Here is a 21,696-nt window from a genome sequence, read left to right on the forward strand (position 1 = left end):
ACATTTGTAACCCAGTTTCGCTTTTTTTCGCACTGCTTTTTGTAACTGGGCTTTTTTCCCCCGTCAGTGCGGTACTTTGTAACAAATAACTGCCCTCGTTTCACAGTAGAGTGGCGGAAGATTGGGCGAGAGTTTCACTTTGTGCTTAAATACAAAGATAATACGAATTATAATTTTTTTAAAGGCAATGATCACTCAGCTGATTATGACTTGATGTTTTATATTGGTTGCTGACGCTGGCACCCATTGACTCCTGGTCTGGGAATGTCTCGATTGTAAAATCCTCACCCTTGTTTTCACATCCCTCCACAGCCTCACCCCTCCCACCTCTGAATTCCCCTCCAGCCCCACAACTCATTCAGATCCCTGAGATCACTCAATTGCGGCCTCTTGATTTTAATTGCTGGCGATCATGCCTTCATCTACCTGAGCCCTAAGCTCTGGAATTCCCTCTCTCCTGCTCCACTCTCCGCTCTCCCAGTAGGACACTCCTAAAAACCTACTTGTTTGACCAAGCTTTTGGTCACCTGCCCTAATCTCTCCTTACGTGGCTTGAGGTCAAATGTCGTTTGATAGTCGTCCCGTGCGGCATTTTGCTGAGTTAAATGCGCGATATGAACGGAAGCTGTGTGTCAGTAACCGGATCTACTTGATGCTCAACAGGTCAAGCCCCATTTGGATTTTTAAGGATACAGTGGATTTCTTTTTGATATATGGATAATTGTTTTACCCCTGCAGCTTCAACCTTTAAAAAAATCAATGGAAATTGCTGTATGGGATCTATATATTTGAGTTTCCTGCCTATAAGGCAGAACAGTTATAAAATAAGGAGGGATATTTGTATGTGTTGGGATTTAAGTCCTTTAGAATAAATGGATACTTTGTATTTGGGGGTTGGCTCTTGTTTCTAAAGGAAGTTTAATTTTTCTGTCCGTGGGTGTTGTTACAGACAGGAGGAAGTCAGGCAAACTGTACCCATTCCCTTTTATTACCTGTCTGTAAGCAGAAGGTGTTTCGACCTACTTTTTAAAGTATGCGGTTTGCGTGATCTGCAGCAAACTCGCGTTATGACTCGCTCTGAAGAAGTCATGGGGTCTCCAAACGCTAACTCTGCTTCTCTCTCCACAGTTGCTCCCAGGCCTGCTGAGGTTTTTCCAACATTTTCTGTTTTTATTTCAGATTCCCAGCAGGCGCAATATTTCGCTTTTAACGCGGTTATGATTCACTCAACAGGTTAGTTTATTTCACACTGACCTGTTTGTAACTTTCCACTCCAAGACACACACACCCACATACACACTAAAGGGGAATAGAAAAAAAAAAAGTTTTACAGTACGAGAACGATAGAAATGATGAACCACAGGTGATTCAAGGAAGTCAAAGCGGAGAGGGTGCTTTCTTTGTGGCCTGTTCAGTTCTGATGAGTTTCTGGTTGGAGACTAGATAACTGATTGAATAAATGATACTGCAGCACAATGGCCTTTCAGTGCGTAGGCCATTTGGCAGGCATTGATCAGAGATTTTAAAAATCAAACAGGCTTTGTGGAGTTGAGAGTTGGTAATGACTATTTACTCAGCAGGCTACTTGTACCCTTTCCAATTGATGTTAAAACAGCAGTCTGAGGATTTCTCAGTTCTCAAACGCATATAGAGATTTCAAATTGGTCATTCGAATCATGTGACCTTCTTTCCCTGCAATGGCCTCAAAAGGGATATTTATCCAATGTCTGGAACTGGTTTAAATTTCAGGATTGATAATCTCCCAGACATTAGTTGTTGAAAGAGATATCATCCATGTTGAGGGTCTGGTGTCAGGAAGTTGTTGTCTAGACAGACCCACTGAATCCACTCCGCAAGGTGAGCTTATCAGATGCCAATGGCATCCATTTGGTGCCCCTATGAAATGGGCCTGAGCAGTCCCAGGTGAGATATGAGTCTGTTAGCAGCTCTGCAAGTATAACAACTTTCACTGTGCAAGTCTCCTGGCTTCATGATCACAAAGGGGTCTGTACGGTGAGGCTGAGAAAATAATCCTTCTGCTCTTGTAACTCCTGGGGGTAGCTCCCGGACAAAGGGCTAACACTGTGGTCAGATGACTTGTAGCAGCCATCTTTTTGGTACAGCAGGGAATCCATTATTTGAAAAATAAGCAATAAGAATAAAGTTCTTGACTTCTTTTCACTGTGATTTGATTTTATTTTGTCTATGTGTATAGTTGTTTGAATCCATGAAACAGAAAAAAATTGAATCAACATACAGAGAAAATTATTCATTTTTTATTGTTCATAAAATGTGGGTATCACTGGCAATACAGCATTTATTGCCTATCCTTAATTGCCCTTGAGAAGGTGGTGATGAGCTGCCTTCTGAACCGCTGCAGTCCATGTGTTGTAAGTACATTTGCAGTGCTGTTAAGAAGGGAGTTCCAGGATTTTAACTGAATGACAATAAAAGAATGGTGATATATTTCCAAACCAAGATTGTGAGTGACTTGGAGAGGAATTTCCAAATGATGGTGTTCCCATAAGCCTGCTACCCTTGACTGTCTAGGTGGCAGAGATCATGGGCAGAATTTTCAGTTTGACATGTGGGTGAGCATCCCAATGTCACTGTACGCCATCGCGATATTTCGCTGGGCAGGTGCACGATGAAGTCCGATGCTTGCCCGCCATTAATTAACAGGCCAGTTAAGGCCTTTTAGTCTTCAATCGACGCCGATTTTTAGGCACCCATGCGATCTTCATGTCGGCCAATGGGCGCAATGGGCAGGTGGGTAAGAGGCTTTTCTATGAACCTAATCCATGGGTGGGATAAGAGGGCTCAGTGGGGTCGTCAATCTGCTTTGTGGAGTATTTATTGGAGAAAGTATTTTAAACTTGCCTGTGTGATCTGCAGTAGTTCAGAATTATTTCCAGCAGCTTTTTGTGTACTTTTAACCTTCAGGTCAGCACTATGCAGTCAGGAATCTTTTGCAGGACTGTAGCTTTCAGAAAGCCTCCCCTTAGCCTGGTTATGGGATCTGACATGTCCACAGAGGCAGCTCCTCTGAGAAAAAAGGGAGGGCTAGAAGGAGGAGGAGGCCAGGAGTGCACATTCAGCCTCCAGGAGGGCCACCTTTGGGAGTACAGGTACAGGCACAAGGGGCACAGGGCCAAGAGGTAGTCCAAGGTGGAAGGCGCCACAGAAGACTTCACTATCCTGAGTATACGGGCAGTGAAGCAGTTACTTCAATATGCCTGAGGTGCAGTGCTGAAGGAGGCTCTGACTGTCAAGGGAGACAGCGAACTATATCTGTCAGATGATTGGCCCTGAGATCTCCCCTAACTGTGTGGGCGGACACCCCATGCCAGTGGCTCTGAAGGCCCTTAATTTCTATGGCTCTGGCTCCTTCCAGGGTTCGGTGGGATGTCTCCCAATCAGCTGTCCACACTTGTGTCAAGCTGGTGCCCAGGCGTGCATTGACCTTCATCCACTTCCACTGGGGCCAGGTACATAGAGCCAGAGAACTCACGGCCATTGCTGGCTTCCCCCGCATTGAGGGTGCAATAGACTGCGCACATGTGGCCATCAAGGCGCCAGCGAGTGAGCCCGGTGCCTTCATCAACAGGAAGGGCTTCCACTCCATGAATGTTCATATAGTGTGTGATCACAGGATTCTGATTGTGCAAGTCTGTGCAAGGTACCCAGGCAGCTCCCATGATGCCTACATCCTCAGACACTCCCAGATGCCAGGGCTCTTCAGTGCTCCAGCCCAGCTTGATGGATGGCTGTTGGGTGACAAGGGCTATTCCCTCAGAAGGTGGCTCATGATGCCTCTCCGCCATCCAAGAACAGAAGCTGAGCAGCAGTACAATAGGAGCCAGGCCTCCACAAGGGCTGTGGTGAACAGAGCCATTGGTCTTCTCAAGATGCACTTCCAATACCTGGACCACTCAGGGGGTGCACTCCAGTACCCCCAAGATCATGTCTTGGTGATAGTGGTTGCATGCTGCGCTCTCCACAATCTTGCTCTGGAAAGGGGGGACACAGTGGACGATGAAGACATCGTCACAGTGTGTGTGGCTGCACATGATGAGTCCAGCAGTGAGTCCAAGGATGAGCACACACAGGGGAATGCTGAGGGGTGGGGCGCTGCCCCGGGACTACAACGAGGTGGCAGGGACACCCAGGAGACTTTAATCCAATGAACCTACAGCTAGCACAACACAAATGGATCAGCAGGACCAGCCTTGACTGGCACATCCATACTCGATACCTAATTGCAAAATCTGCCAGGTCATCAGCAGGAACTAAGGGCTTTGTACATAAATTTGAATGTCCAAACAAACACTCATGACAGTTTTCATGCAGAACAAACAAGCCACCCTCAGCTTTGGTCATACATCTGAATTTTAATCTTCAAATCAGAAGTAGTATGTCATAAATGATCAGCTGTCCTTTTTTACTTACAGGCAGCTTGATGTTCATTCTTGATCATTATTAACCAATACTGTATCAAGCAAAAAGAAATCCTAAGGACCTAACGTTGGGCCAACACAAAAGCACCAGTGAGAAACCCATGGTGTGCCTAATGTGCCTTACATTTCCGTTTCCGGGTGCTACGTCTTGCCCCATCACTCAGAGTGGCATCTGAGACAGCCTGCTGGCTCACCTGTCCTGTTGGCCTCGATGACCTTGGCGGTCATCCTCTGGCCTGTGGAGCCTGTGCTGGGCCCGCCTGGGAGGGATCTGTCAGTTCCACAGCTGGCATCTCCCCAGTCGTCGCAGCCTCACCAGATGATATGGTCACTGGGAGAGGGGCGGAGGAGCTGCCGCCCTCATCCGGAGTGCCGTGAGAGGAGCCCGCAGAGATGACAGGCAGCGGCTGCGCCGACGTGAGGTCGCTTCGGACCTCCCTGCTCACCATGGATGAATGGGCAACAAGCTGGGAAGCTTGATGCCCTCACCAGCTCCCACACTGGCACTGACCAGCTGAGCTCATTGCCGATGTGAGGGCTTGCTGGTCAGACCGCATCCCCAGGAAGCCCTGGCGGGTCTCCTGAGTAGGATCTCCATGAGAGTCGCCATTCTCTCCATGGAGGACGCATGGCGTTCGGACATTTGGCTCATAGCTTCGGTGAGCATCCACGTAGACGCCTCCACCATGGACACCAAGCCAAGCATAGCCTCATGTATCTCCCCCAGATGCTCCCGCACACTCGGCCGCAGTTCCTGCAGCTGCTGTGTCACGGACAACTCCAAAGGCACATCATCAGGCACCAACTGAGCATGTGCCTGGTCCCCTGCAGTCCTTCGACTGCTGGCGCCATCAGCACTCTCTGTCTCTGCCAGTTCCTCCAGCGAATGTGAAGTGCCCTCTCCACTGTGCCCAGGGACACTAGCCAATGTTGCAATGCCCACTGTGGTGCTAGCATCTGCACTGGTGCCTGCCTCGCAGAAATAGTGTGACGCTGGTGAGACTTGAGGGCCCTCAGGTGTGAGATGGGGCATCTGCTGCTCCTCTTCCTGGCCGTGCTCTGATGATGCTGAAAGGAACAACAAGGACAGTGGGTCAGTTAGTATGCACACACTGTCAAACTTCATCCCTTTCCCCCAGGCTCATTATGCACTCAACCTTCCAGAACCAATTGAAACGAGCAGTGGTGGGGTGGTAAATAGTGAGGAGGATAGCCTTACATTACAGGAGGATATAGATGGGCTGGTCAGATGGGCTGATGAGTGCCAAATGGAATTTAATGTGGATAAGTGTGAGGTGATGCACTTGGGCAGGACAAGCAAGGCACGAGAATACACGATGAATGGTAGGACCCTGGGAAGTAACAAGGATCAGAGGGACCTTGGTGTACATGTCCACTGGTCCCTTAAGGTAGCAGGACAGCTACATAAGGTGTTTAAGAAGGCATATGGCATTCTTGCTGAGGCATAAAATATAGGAGCAGGGAGGTAATGTTCGGACTGTATAAAACGCTGCTTAGGCTACAGCTGCAGTACTGCGTGCAGTTCTAAAATGCACATTATTGGAGGGATGTGATTGCAGTGGAGAGAGTGCAGAGGACGTTTACCAGGATGTTGCCTGGCCTGGAGAGTTTTAGTTATGAGGAGAGATTGCATAGACTGGGGTTATTTCCCCTGGAGCAGAGGAGATTGAGGGGGGACATGATTGAGGTGTATAAAATTATGAGGGGTATAGATAGGGTAGACAGGAAGGAACTTTTCCCCTTGGTGGAGGGATCAATAACCAGGGAGCTTGGATTTAAGGTAAGGGGCAGGAGGCTCACAGGGGATGTGATGAGCAACTTTTGCACCCAGAGGGTGGTGGGAATCTGGAACACACTGCCTGAAAGGGTGGTAGACGCAGAAACCCTCCTAACATGTAATAAGTATTTGGATGTTCAATTGCGATGCCATGGCATACAAGGCTATGAGCCTCATGCTGGAAAATGGGATTAGAATAGTTAGGTACATATTTGACCTGCGCATCCCTGATGAGCCGAAGGGCCTTTTTCTGTGCTGCACACCTCTGACTCTATCACTCTGTGACCGAGCAATGTTGCAACAATAACTAATTTAACAAACATCAATGCTATGGATGTTGGGAGGACATTGCGGATCTCACTGTTGGCTTCAAATACCTGGCCATTCCACTCCGGCCTCACCGACACCAGTTGACCTTGGTGCATGCCGCCTCTCCAGCTCAGAGGTGTGCCTGGCCGCCTCCAGTCCTCGTACGCTCCGAGGCATTATGAGCATTCTTCTCCTAAGAAAGAGAGAACACCATTCATTATGGCAAATTACACATGGACTCTGCACGGGCACGCCGCACCCCAACCACAGTGGGCCATATCAGGCCTCCAGTGCCTCCTCTCCCCACTCGCTACTGCTGATCACTCACACAAAGATAGTACACCTGCTCCCAACCCCCCAACGGACCCTTGGAGACATGCTGCATACATCACTTTAGGAACCACTCGGCATTTGCTCCCGTAGCAAGAATGCAGCACTATGTGCAGCGTAGAGGGCAGCAGATGGTTCTTTGCCATGACACCTTGAGTCTCCCCTTCCACCATCTCATCACCCTGAATAGGACATGTGCTGGAGTTCTGAGTATGCGCCTAGCTGCATCTCTTGCAGGTTGCTCCCAGACTAGTCATGTGCGACTAAGAGCAACACATGGGAGAACTCATCTCCTCCTGAACCACTCAGGCTGATCTAAGTATGGGCACTATCTGCTTGCCCACCCAGTGAAGGAAAAATGCCCTACATGATTCAATGCAGTCACCACAGTAAGACGTGGGGGAGGGGCCTCAAAGGCTAAGGCTACCTGCTGGATTAAGTGACCAAGGCTGACATGGTACTCACCCTTCCAGAGCGCAGCAAGTCGTTGAAACGCTTACGGCACTGGATCCAGATGTGCCGCACCATGTTGCGGGAGCTCACCACCTCCTCCACCTCCTCCCAGCAGTTTGGTCACATGGGGGGGGCCTCCTCCTCCCATCCTGAGGGAACAACACCTCCCACCGTGCTGCCACCTCCTCGAGGAAGGCAGCAAGGCATTCATTTGAAAAACGAGGGGTGCGTTGGCCACTTCTGGCCTACCCTGCAGCCTGCCCTGCTCCTCTGCCCTTCCCTCCAGCCTGGCCTGCTCACCCGACCCCCTGTGGTGCGCCCTTGACCTGGCCAATGTTAGCAGCCTACAAAAGGCTGCCAGGCCTTCTTTTAAACAGACTGCTGGGTCGCCATTGGACCCGGCGGTCTGTGCACACTCGCTGCCTCCCTCACACTCCCACTATCCACATGAGTCAGGCAGACCTTCATTGGCCAGCCCACATAAAATGGTGGCACGGACACGATCACGGGTGACGATCGGGTCCACGCCCGCCCACGCCTACTCCCACACCACCCACACGACAGGCAGAAAATTCTGCCCCGTGGGTTTGTAAAATGCCATTGAAGACATCTTGGTGGGTTGCTGCAGTGCCTCTTGTAGATGGTTCACACACTGCTGCCACAGTGTGCTGGTGTTGGAATGTTTAAGTTAATAGGTGGGATGTTGATCAAGGGCGCTGCATTGCCCTGGATGGTGCCATGTTCCTTGACTGTGGTTGGAACTGCATTCATCCAAGCATTTGGAGAGCATTCCATCACATTGCTGACTTGTGCCATGCAGAGCATAAGTACAAACTAATCTCAAAGTCTGAGAAATAAATCCTGATTCACACAAAAACAAATCCCCACCCACAAGGTGATTTGCTTCTTCTTGCATACAGAGGGATTTATTTGTATGCATGGGAGTTAAAATTCTATTTATACACAGAGATTTTATCTCTGAGGTTTCCAAGCACAAAAAAGCAACACCAAAGTTCAATGAAAGAACTAATTCTCATTTACCAGAAATTCACAATAATATGCAACCCCTTGTACAAAACTAAACTCATGCATAGAAACCCAATATTATATTACAAGAAAATCATATTAAAAAAACAAATCAATATGTTTTTAGAAGAAAGAGTAAATTTCACTGAGACGAGAGGTCAAAGCTTCTTGCCTATTATATCATGTCCTCAATGGGCACGAGTGAAATCTTCCTTCTCAAATTGTTAAAGTGATATTGTGGTTCAAAAAATGTCAAATCTGAAAGTAAAATAGCAGAATATGTTAACAACAGAATAAAACACTGTGGTTGGTAGGGCCCTCAGCTGAGTGTGACCCATTTCCTGCACCTTGCCTTCTTGAACTGCTGCAGTCCATGTGGTGTAGGTACACCCACAGTGCTGTTAGGGAAGGAGTTCCCAGATTTTAACCCAGCGACAGTGAAGGAACGGCGATATATTTCCAAGTCAGGATGGTGTGTGGCCTGGAGGGGCACTTCCAGGTGGTGGTGCTCCCATGTATCTGCTGCCCTTGTTCTTCTATTTGGTAGCGATCATGGGTTTGGAAGATGCTGTCTAAGGAGCCTTGGTGATCTCCTGCAGTGCACCTTGTAGGTGGTACACACTGCTGCTACCTGTCCATCAGTGGTGGAGGGAGTGAAGTTTTGTGGATGGGGTGCCAATCAAGTGGGCTGCTTTGTCCTGGATGGTATCAAGCTTCTTAAGTGTTGTTGGAGCTGCACTCATCCAGTTAAGTGAAGGGTATTCCATCACACTACTGACTTGTGCCTTGTAGGTGGTGAACAGGCTTTGGGGAGTCAGGAGGTGAGTTACTCACTGCAGGATTCCGAACCTCTGACATGTTTTTGCAATCTCTCTCCGCAGTGGCTAGCAGACTTGCCCTGAAATACTTCACCCATTGTATATTTCCGAGGGGTTTTAAGTGTGCCTGCCTGTGGAAGCCATTGTTTCAATAGCCAGCACTTTGCATTTTAATGTCTCTCCCTAAGACAGTGACAAGTTTCGATGGGGTGTCTGAATTATAGGAAATGTCTTTTTCTTTACATTACGGTGATGTACTTGTTTTTCACCTTCACCCTATTTTTTAAGTAATTCATTTTGTCTCATTTCCAACTGCAAAATTTCCAGTCCATTGAAAGTTGAAAAATCATATTTGCTATGCCTCACAACAACGTCCATGTTTAAGAGGAGGCAGTTAAGGACAGGAAACTGCAAATTGGCCTACATGCAACTCCAGACCCACAGTAACGTGGTTGGCTCTTAAATGACCTCTGAAATGGCCTAGCAAGCTATCAGTTGTATCAAACCACTATATGCACTGCAGCAGTTCAAAAAGGCAGCTCACCACACCTTCCCAGAGCAATTAAGGGTGGACAATAAATGCTGGCCTAGCCAGCAATGTCCACATCCCATGAATGAATTTTAAAAACCCTCTATCCATGCTAATATATTACCCCCCAAACGCATGAGCCTATTAACCTTTTGTGAGGCACCTTATCTAATGCCTTTTGGGTATCCAGGTGTATTAAATCCAATGGTTCCCCTTTATCTACGCTACTAGTTAAATCCTCAAAAAACTTTAATAAATTTGTCAAACAGGGCTTCAAATTGGAAACTACGTTGACTTGTTCTAATCATACTTTGCTCAGTGCATTCTTAAGACTTCCTTAATAATAGATTCCAGCATTTTCCCAACACTGATATTTGGCTAACTAGCCTGTAGTTCACTGCTTTCTCTTTCTCTCTCCTTTCCTGAAAAGTGGTGCAACATTTGCCTAGTGGCAAATTCTGAATCTAAAGCAATATTGGAAAAATATAGCTAGAACGTCCACCATCTATCTCTACAGCTATCACTTTTAGAACTCTAGGGTGTTGGCTGTCATGTCCGTGGAATCTGTTGGATTTTAGTCCCTTAAGTTTCTACAATATTTTATCTCCGCTTATAATAATTTCCCTAATTTCCACGCTTTTTTTATCCCCTGGGTTATTATCTATTTCTGGTATGGAACTTGTGTCTTCTATTGTGGAGACAGACACCAAATATTTGCTCAATGCCTCCATCATTTCCTGATTCCCCATGATAATTTCTCCTGCCTCTGCTTATAAGGGACCAACATTTCCTTTAGCTACTCTCTTACTTTTTAAATACTTATAAAAGCTCTTACCATCCGTTTTTATATTTCTCGCTGGTTTGCCTTCGTATTCTATTATTTCCCTTATCAGCTTTTTGGTGGCTTTTTGCTGGTTTCTAAAATGTTCCCAAGCCTCAGACATGCTCCTATTTTTCACAACATTGTAAGCCTCTCCTTTTAATCTAATACTATTCTTAACTTCCTGAGTGAGCCACGAATGGGTCCTTCCTGCTGAGTTGTTCTTCAGTGGAAAATATTTTTGTTGAACAATGGTGTGATCTTTCATAACCCATACCAGAAGTATTGGTGTGGAAGGTTGCATCATGGGAACAGATGCAATGGAGGTGGAGAAATTGGAAGAAAAGGAATGGGGTCCAAAAGGAAGACTCGATTTTTTTTCTCACTTTGTCCAGTCCCCTCCCCGCCTACATGGGGTGACTCTTCTGATGCCCTCCATTACTTTAACAGTTTCCAGGTTTCCAATTTCTTGGTCCTAACTGTCTCCTCTTCACCATTGACAACCAATGTCTCTACACCTCCATACACACCAGGATGACTTTAGTACTCAATGCTTCATCCTGAGTGGAAACCCACCTAATCCCTAATTACCTTCACCCTCCTCCACTGGATGACCTTGTTCTCACATTGAACAGCTTACCTTTTAACTCCACTCACTTCCTCCAAATAAATGGTGTTGCTATGTGTTGCCCACCATTCGTTCTAGCAATGCCTACCATTTCGTAGGATATGTCGAACCTACATTGTTCCAGTCCTACTCAGGCACCCCACCCCCTCTTACCCCTCTTACCGGTACATTGATGACTGCATTAGTGCTTTTTCCCACTCTCGCCCTGGTTGGAAAACTTCACCAACTTTGCTTCCAATTTCCACCTCTCTTTCAGTTTCAAATGGTCCATCTCTAACTCTTCCCTTCCCTTCCACAACTTGCCTGCCTCTATTTCTGAGGATAGGTTATCAACCAATAGTCACAAACTCAACTACACTTCCTCATATCAGTTTCCTGTAAAGAATCCATTCCATTCTCCCAATTTCTCCATCAGTGCCCCATCTATTCTGATGATATAATTCTTCTATACCAGCACTTCTGATATGTCTTACTTTTTCCTCAACTGAGGACTCACCCCAGCTGTGGTTAACAGGGCTCTTGCCTGTGCCATCCAATTTCCTGTCCCCTAGCTCAGACCTCTTCACCTCCTCCCGGAACCATGTCCTCTTGTCCATCCCCCAAGCCTCCATGTACAATGGATTATTCTCCACCATTCCTGCCATCTCTAGTATGATGCCAAACACAACTTCCCCTCCCCTTTCAGCATTCTGAAGGGACTATTCCCTGCATAACACCTTGGCCCACACCTCAATCGCTTCCAACAACCCCTCCCCTCCCCATGGCACCTTTCTGTGCAGGCACATGAGACGCAACAACTGCTTTTTCATCTCTTCCCTCCTCACCATCCAGGGCCTCAAACACTCCTTCCAAGTGAAACAGTGATTCCAGTGTACTCCTGCCAATTTAGTATCATATATTCGCTGCTTGTGATGTCCAATTCTCCTGGACATTGGGGAGAACAAGCGCAGACTGGGTGATCACTATGTGAACACCTCTGTCAGTCCACATGCATCACCCGAGCATCCAGTCTCCTGTCATTTCAATTCTCCACCTTGTTCCCAGTTGACCCCTCAGTCCTTGCAGCATTCCAATGAATGAACAGTACCTATTTTTCAACTTCTCAGTTTACAGCCTTCTGGACGCAACACTAATTTCAACAATTTCAGATCATAAATTCAGTTTTTTTCTCTTTGATGGCAGCCACGCTTTTTCCCAGTTACAACTCCACTAGATACGCCTTTAGTTTCTTTACTTGTACCAGTATCTCTTTATAATTTGCCCTCATCCCTTCTGTCCTTTAATCATTCTGGGTCAATGATTATCTCCTCCTTTTCCACTATCGCAGACCTTTCCTTCTGTTCTTTCCTCCCCTTCCCCCTTCACTTGCCTGGCTTAAAAACTGTTGCACCTCCAAGTATTCCCGTTTGTGACAAAGTGTTACCAACCCGATACATCAATTCTGTTTTTCTCTCTCCACAGCTGCTGCCAGACCATGAGTGTTTCCATTTTCTGCTCTCATTTAGCAATATGAGGAAAAACGGTTAGGGCCTGGAATGCTCTGCCTGAGAGTGCGCTGGAGGAAGCTTCAATTGAAGTATTCAAAAGGGAATTAGACTGTCATCTGAAAAGGAAGAATTTCCAGGGTTGTGGTGAGAAGGCAGGAGGATGGAACTAGGATAGCTGGTTCATCCAGAGAGCCAGTGCGGACATGATGGGCCAAATGGCCTCCTTCTGCACCGTAACACATCTGTGATTCTGATTTCAGGTTTCCAGCATTCATTGTGCTTTGCTCTAGCGTTTGGAATATGAACTTTGTTTTGTTGGAAAATTGAGTTTGAAACAATAGCAGAAAAAGAACAGAGAATTAGCAGCTAAAAGTTAACACAGTAAACCTGAGCAAGCACACATTTGTAACGGAGCAGTGAGTAACATTTGCAAGGGCACATTCATGGCTAATTCCTAGATGCCTTTGTGAAGGTAGTTGTGAAACTTCTTCTTGAGTCATTGAAGTCCAAGTTGGTTGGGATTATGGGCCATCCCACTATGGATACGCATCCAGAGACAATGAAGGGATGGCTGGATAAATATATTGTTTAAATGCCTGAATGGGGGGGGGGGGGAAATTACAGGGCTATGGGGAAGGAGCAGGAGAGTGAGACTAACTAGATAGCACCACAAAAGACCCACAATAGGCCGAATGACTTCCTTCTGTGCTGTATCATTCTATATCTATGAACGCTGGGGGAGTTGTGAATAGGGAATAGGCTTTGTGAAATCAACAGTAAACTACCAAACTCCTGGCCTTATGATTGAGGAAAGGTCATCGATGAAGCAATCAAACATGGCTGTGTGAAGGTCATTTCCCCTGTGGACCTGTTGTTCCAATATCCCAGGACCGGTGATGACTGATGTCTGACCAGAACCATCTCCCTTTGTTTCAGTCAAGACTGAAAGCACTTGAGTGTTTTGACCCCACTCACCTCAGGTTTCTTTTCGGTATCACACTGTCTTCATGTTGAGGATATTTCCTTTTGCTTCTCCCCACCTTTCAGTTCGTGTATCCCATATCTGGATCGAGAGTGTGTGAGGTGTGGAGTAAAGTGATTCAGGGAAAATCCAAACTGAGCATATATGAGCTTGGAGGAGTTGTTGGGTGAGGGCAGGTACTGGGACCAGCATGAGATGGCCTTGACCTGGAGGCATGGGACTTCATGGGATCTAGAGATCAATGTTGAAGATTCCTAGGCCATTTCTACCCAGCAATATATCCAACAGCAGTTACACTATGAGTAGGACTATGGCAGATTGCTGACTAAAGTATGGGGCATCTCTGCCAGTCCTGAGGCGTGAGTGAGGAGAACATTGCAAGGTCACTGGTATGTTGCCTGGGTCATTGTCAGTAGGTCCTTCTGATTTTCCCTTACCTTTGCACTTTGACTTTAGCACTGAAGAGCAGCTAAACTGCTTCAATGGAATGAAAGGTCAATAATCTAGGGTGTGACTGGAGTTACATGTATGACACGCTAGATAATGTTGGCAATCTATTTCTCCTAACAAATATTAGTGTACTAGTTGGGTTTCTAAAACAATCTCAAAACTAGTCCTGTTGCTTTTAAGATGTCGGATAAGAAGTTTACAAAGGTACAGAAGTCCGTAGCGATCGGATGTTTATTTGAGGAATGGATAGAATGCCGACAGCAGGCTAGGAGAGAGCGAGACAAACTAGAGGAAGAGAATAAGAAACTCCATGAGGAGATAGCCCGCCTTAGTGAGAAGGTAACTGATTTAAAGGGACAGAGAACTGCAAATTTGATGCACATGAACCAATATCAGTTACAGTGCGAAAGATTGGCTAATGAAAAGAGTAAGAGAGAGGGAGAAGCCCAAGCAGCTAAAGCTGAGGTGGAGGGATGGAAACAACAATGTAGTGATTTAAAAACTGCTATGAATGTGATTCACAGAGCAGCTCAGGAAAAGAGGAGCAGTACCGGTAATCGCACAAAGTGTCAGAAACTGATAGTGAAGCTGCAAGATCAGCTAGCTGCACAGAGGGGCATACTGTGTGCTTTCACACCCGGAAGAGGTGAAAAAAGTGGTCAAGGGTATATAGATTGGGAAGATTTAGCAGACGGGGCAGATAGATACAGCTAACTGCTATGACGGTCTCAGGCCTCTCCGTTATGGGTGTGTGATACGCGGTGGGATGACACGGGGAGACCCCTAGTGAATGGAGGCCGCCATATTACATTCCTTTGGGACACAGGGGGATCCCACACCACCATTAACACCACTCAGATCAATGACGTAGATCGGAAAATTCAAAACAAAATTGTTCTAAGTAGATTCACAGGGCATTCACAAGTAGGATATGTGAGTGTACCATTGGAAGTCGGTGTGGGAGACATATTGATAGAGCATTCAGTGGTCCTTATCAAATTACCCAGAGAACAAGAACATATATTAGGGAGCGACTATATGGCCAAAGCGGGACTCTGCTTCGATCCCGTTAATTGTATGATTTGGCAAATGCCTTTGGCCATAGGCAGTATAAATCACACACTCATCCCGGTGGGGGAATATCAGGATAGGATATGCATGATCGGGGAAATGTGGATAGAACCAGGAGAAATGAGTGACGATCGTGAAGTACAACAAATTATTGCACAAAACTCAATAGTATTTGCCCGACATAAACATGATTGTGGGAAAATAACTGGGAGTGTGTGTATACAAGGTCCAGACCCCAGACCACAAAAGCAGTACGGTTTCCCAAAACAAGCAGAAGAGATAGGGAAGGTGATACAGAGTCTGCTGCAGCAAGGGATATTAAGGCCAATAGCTTCTACTAACAACGCGCCTAGTTGGCCGGTGAGGAAACCCGACGCTAGCTGGCAACTAACGATGGACTACAGAGAATTAAATAAAGTCACCCCGTTAACAGTCCCTACTGTAGCAACTAGCCCAGAGACAGTAGTTCGACAAAATGAGGATGCGCAGTGGTTTATGGTTTTGGACATAAGTAATGGTTTTTGGTCTATTCCACTGGAGAAAGAATGTCAATATAAATTCGCGTTTACTTTCCAAGGACAGCAATATACATGGACCGCCCTGCCGCAGGGATTTCACAATTCTCCGTCCATATTTCACCAACGGCTGAGGGAAGGGTTAAAAGGATTCTTGAGGCCTGAATGTCTAGTGCAGTATGTAGACGACTTACTCCTACAAACTAAAACCAAAAAGGAACATTATCAACTGCTAAGTGAATTACTGCAGTTGTTACATAACTTGGGATTAAAGATTAACCCTAAAAAAGTGCAGATCATGAAACAAAAAGTTACTTACTTGGGAATGATTCTGACACCAGGGAAGAGGGACATTGACAAGCGAAGGATAGAGACAGTTGGCAGACTCCCTGTTCCGTGGGATGTAAAAGGGTTAAGGTCCTTCTTGGGTTTGGTGGGATATTGCAGGAGCCACATTTATGGATTCGCCACAAAAGCGGCCCCGCTAATGGAATTATTAAAAAAGAATGTGGCCTGGGAGTGGAAAACAGAACACACCCAGGCCATGTCCGATCTAAAGCAAGTACTAGCTGCCGCGCCTGCTCTGAAAACCCCAAATCCAACTGAACCATTTTTATTGGAGGTGGCTACCATAGACACCACCCTTTCAGCAGTTCTATTACAGGAGACACACGGGAAGTTACGGCCAGTAGCGTACGCCTCACGTATGCTCTCATCAGTAGAGCAGGGGTATACGGTATGCGAAAAACACTTGCTAGCTGTCTTTTGGGCAGTGCAGCATTTTACCTATATAGTGGGATTAAACCCATTTACAATATTAACAGAACACACCCCTGTACAGCTCCTGTTAGACGGAAGGATTAAGGATGGTGCAGTTAGCCAAAATAGAATCGCTAGATGGACATTGTTGCTGCAAGGGAGAAATATAACCGTAAAGGGGGTAAAAACCACCACTATGTTAGCAGACAACTTAGTTTAACAGGGAGAAAAACATGAGTGTCAATTGCTGAAAGCAAATGAGCCCAAGGGCCCATTTGTATCAAAGAAAAAGGGAGGGAGTAAGATGGGGCCTGAAAGTAGAAAAACAAAGGAAACAGGAAAGGAAGAACCCTATTTTAAAATTTTTGTGGATGGCTCTTCATCAGTACAGGATGGGGAAAGGAGAAGTGGCTGTGGGATATACATGGAGGATGAACACGGACAGGAAAGATTTAGTGCGGCTTTGAAATTACCTAAAACCATGAGTGCGCAGGCAGCAGAACCAGCAACCGTCGCTTATGTGGTTGGTCACCCGGAATACTTTCCGCCTAGATCAGTCATATACTCTGATAGCATGTCTGTCTGTAATAGCCTCACAGAACATTTGCCCCTATGGGAGGCGAGAGGTTTTGTCTCAGCGGATGGAAGGCCCCTTCCTTTGTCCCCGCTATTACGGTACATCTTTGAAGAAGCACAGGGGAAAGGATTTCGGGTCACAAAAGTGAAAGCTCATTCAAAACTATCTCCCAAAGGGAACAGGAAAGCTGATGAATTGGCCAAACGAGGTGCTGTAAGTGGACAGGAATGGCAGCCACCGATTGGGGAAATCGGGGGCTAGACAGAGAAGCAGGTTAAAGTAATGGATTTAACAGAGGAGCAAAAGAAGGACAGAGAATTGAAAAAACTAATAGAAGGAGCAGAGTTAGACACATATAGAAGGCACGAGGTGGGTCTATATTCAAGACGGAGTGGTTTTATGTGAGGGAAAATTTGTGGTGTCAGAGGGGGGACGAAACCAAATTATCCACTGGTACCATGACTTATGGGGACATAAAGGAATGGAGAGCACCCTGGATCAGATAAAGGAGGTGTGCTGGTGGCCCGGAATGAAAGGTGACGTGGAACACTATGTCAAGAATTGTTTGATCTGTGCACAACACAACCCCGATAGAAATTTTAGGAAAGGGGCCCTCCGACATACTAGACCAGTAGAAGGGCCTTGGACTAATTTACAGATAGACTATGTAGGACCCCTTCCTCCCACTCCAGGAGGATACGAGTACATTCTAGTAATAGTGGATACTTTCACTAAATGGGTGGAAGCTTTTCTGACCAGAACAAACAGCCAAAATTACTGCGAAAATTCTATTAGAGAAGGTGTTTACCCGTTGGGGTTTACCCCGAAGCATAGAATCGGATCAGGGAACACATTTTACAGCCCAAGTAATGCAAGATGTTATGACCCTTTTTGGGATCAGACAGAGATTCCGGTGTGAGTCCCTGTACAGCACAGAGTCCTGTATCATGGAGCTGTTCAGAACAAACCTCAACAAAAACCACTGCATATTTTTTCTAGACCTGTTTTGCAAAGGCATGTTCCAGAAGGAGGTCAATGACAGTTTCTTCCCCACCACAGACCCCTCAAGGGCAGTATGCAGAGGTGGTGAGACTTCAGGCGTGCATGAAGGACCTGATGGGGAGGGTCTATCTCACCGCCAGCCAAGCTATGTCTTGGTGCTTGTCTGTGTTCTGAAGATGAGGCCAGACTGACTTTGACAGTCTACTCAGTCCATCAAGTTCTTGTGCGATATTCTCTCAAAGGCCTTCTCCTGGTCCAAGGATGAGGATGAGGCAGGTGTCCACTCCCCCATCCTGCATTTAGGCAATCATATCCCTGAGTTGCACAAGGCTATCAGAAATCTTCCTACCGGATACAGCACAGGCGTGACCAGGCCTGACCACCAACTCCAGAGTGGATTGCATTGGCCTTGGACAGAATTTTGCACTCCATGTTACGCAGTGCAATGGGCTCCCAACTTATGGTTTTTCCCTTCTCCCCCTTCCACTTGTAGATGAGGGTGATGATGCCTTTCCTCATGGATTCTGACATGCTGCCGGCCAGGACATACTCAGGTACACTTACAACAGGTCTGGGCCAATCCAGTCCCACAGAGGTCGAATACAACTCTGCCGATACTCCACTGCTTCTGGGAGTTTTACCCTTCCTGACGGACCTGATAGCATTTGTCAGCTCGTCCAGTGTTAATGGTTTGTCCAGACTCGGCAGTTTGCTGTCATTTGAGGCCTCTGTGATAGAGGACAGGAAGGACTAGGAGACCATGCTGTCTGTGGGATTTTATCTAATTTATTCTTTCATGGGATGTGGGTGTCACTGGCAAGGCCTCATTTGTTGCCCACCCCTAATTGCCCTTGAGCTGAGTGGCTTGCTCAGCCATTTCAGAGGGCAGTTAAGAGTCAGCCACATTGCTGTGGGTCTGGAGTCACATATAGGCCATATTTCCTTCCCCAAAGGGCATTAGTGAACCAGATGGGTTTTTATGACAATCGATGATCACTGATATTTAGCGTTTAATTCCAGGTTTTTATTTATTGAATTTGAATCCACATCCCCAGAGAATTCACCTGGGCCTCTGGATTACTAGCCCAGTGACATTTCCACTACACCAACCATCTCCCCAGCTTAAAAGTATTGCTGATCCTTAGTGTATCAGTCTGCACTCTCGTTACCGAGCCATCTTCTTTCTTTGGGCTGTTTCTCACAGAAATCCCTCTGTCTACCGTTTGGAAGGAGAAATGTGACCACGTCACATCCTGCTCCAAGGAGAGGGCGCTGGACCAGAAGATGATCTTGGGGGCCTCCACACTTAAGACACAGTCCACTGACTATTCACCTCTTGGAGATCTTCCTTGATGTCGATCCCCATCGATTGCAGCAAGAGCAGCTTGTACATGCTTCTCTGGAGTTGGGACATTTCCCTCTGTCTCCGTTACTGAACACCTTTGAGGATGAAAAACCTCTTGACGTTCAGCTTGATCGCTTCCCACCAGAGCATCAGGGACTCAAAGAGGGGTTTCATGGTCCTCTGCACTTTGTAATCCCCTTTGAATTCCTCAATGTTTCCTGGGGTCAACAGTTTCATGTCCAGCTTCTATATCCCCCTGTCAACCCCCTGGTCGCACATCTTGGTGTCTTTTACTGTTTCAATCAGGAGTCCAGTTTGCTGTCGGTCCTATCGGATCGTCCAGCCACATCGGCGGAGTCACCTACAGTGACCAGCCTGAACGTTGTCAGCTCATTCTCAAAAATGACAATGTTGCTCCATTCAGGATCTACTGCAGCTCTGACAGACCCATTATTGGCCAGGTCTGCACCAGACAATTGATGATAGGCTGAAGTGTTCACTTCCTTCAAAGGAAATCAACCCAACCTGCTGGTTCACCTTGCAATTCGAATGATGCAGCCTCACCCTCTGCTGGGGAATGGGGGTACTACATCAACAGAGGGCAAATCATTCTCATTGGAGTTGATAGGTGGTCAATGGTACAACCTGAGAGTCACAATGCATTCATTAAAGCATAGAGTACCTGTTCACCATAAGACCATAAAACATAGGAGCAGAAATTAGGCCATTCAGCCCATCGAGTCTGCTCCGCCATTCAATCATGGCTGATAAGTTTCTCAACCCCATTCTCCTGCCTTCTCCCCATAACCTTTGATCCCCTTACCAATCAAGAACCTATCTATCTCGGTCTTAAATACACTCAATGACCTGGCCTTCACAGCCTTCTGTGGCAATGAATTCCATAGATGGAATTCACGATGGGTGTAACTGTTGCAAAGAGAGCCCTTTTCAAACCACAAATCTGAGGAGGGGAGAGGCAAGATGGAAAGAGTTTAGATTGTCAGAGCAATGGCGGCTTGCAGCTCCCAGACTCTCCTGCGGTAGGGAAATGGCTCTACCTGTGGCACAGGCTACCTGCATCGCACTCCGGGAGAACACGCAGCACATCCGTGATGCCACAACCCGCTTTAGCCGAGCTTTCTTTTTAACTCTTCCTCAGGTCAAGCTTTCATTTTTCTGGATTCAGATGGGGAACGGAAGTCGCTTCTCATTTCCGTTGGCCTTTTTGTTTTGACTCAAATAAATGTCTGGAGGATTTCATCGCACAATCATGGCCGGCGGATAGAGGTAATGAGTCATTTAGGGCACAGAAAAAGTCCGTTCGGCCCATCGAGTCTATGCCAGCTCTCCATGGAGCAATGCAGTCAGTCCCACTCCCCCACTCACCGCTCAATCCCCGTAGCCCCGCCGGTTTATTCCCTTCAAGTGCCCATCCAATGTCCTTTGGAAATCATTGGCTGTTTCTGCTTCTGCCACACTCGTGGGCAGCGAGTTCCAGGTCATTACCCACTTGCTGCATAAAAGAAGTTCCTCCTCGTATCCCTTCTGCATCTCTTGCCCAGAACCTTAACTCTTTTTCTCCCCCCAGTCCTTGTGCTATCAGCTAATAGGAACACTTATGCCTTTCTACCTGATCGAAATACCTGTTATAATCGTGTACACTCCCACCAAACCTCCCCTCGATCTCCTTTGTTCCACGGGTAACAACCTGACCCTTGTAATTAAATTCCCCCATCCCTGGAACCACTCTGGGAAACCGCTCCTGCACCTTCTAAGGACACTCACATCTTTCCAAAAGCATGGCAACCAGAACTGGACACAATAATCTATCTGGGGCCCAACCTGAGCTTTATAAAGATTCAGCGTAACTTCACTGCTTTTATACTCAGTGTCTCCATTTATGAAACACAAATCCCATAGGCTTTGCTAAGCACTTTCTCAATATCTCCAGCCACCTTCAAAGATCAATGCACATGCACCCCCAGGTCCCTCTAAAACTGTTTATAATGCTCTTTATAGCTGTGCCAATAAGTCCATATTGCCTCTCCCTATCCCTTCTGTCAAAATGCATCACCTCACACGTCTCTTTATTAAATTCCACCTGCCCATTCTATCACCTTCTCTATCTCATGTTCAGGCAATTTGCATCCTCACCGGTTGTCACTCCTCCAAGTTTGGTATCATTGGCAAATTTTGAAATTCTATTCAGTATTCCAAGATCCAAGTCATTTATATACAGCGATAGAAAGGAGTGCTCCTAGCACTGACCCTCCGGGAACACCACTGTCTAACAGCCCCCAGTCTGAAAAATAAGCATGTACCACGACTCACTGTTTTCTG

Source organism: Cetorhinus maximus, chromosome 21 (assembly GCF_964194155.1).
Source record: "Cetorhinus maximus chromosome 21, sCetMax3.hap1.1, whole genome shotgun sequence".
Lineage (NCBI taxonomy): Eukaryota > Metazoa > Chordata > Chondrichthyes > Lamniformes > Cetorhinidae > Cetorhinus > Cetorhinus maximus.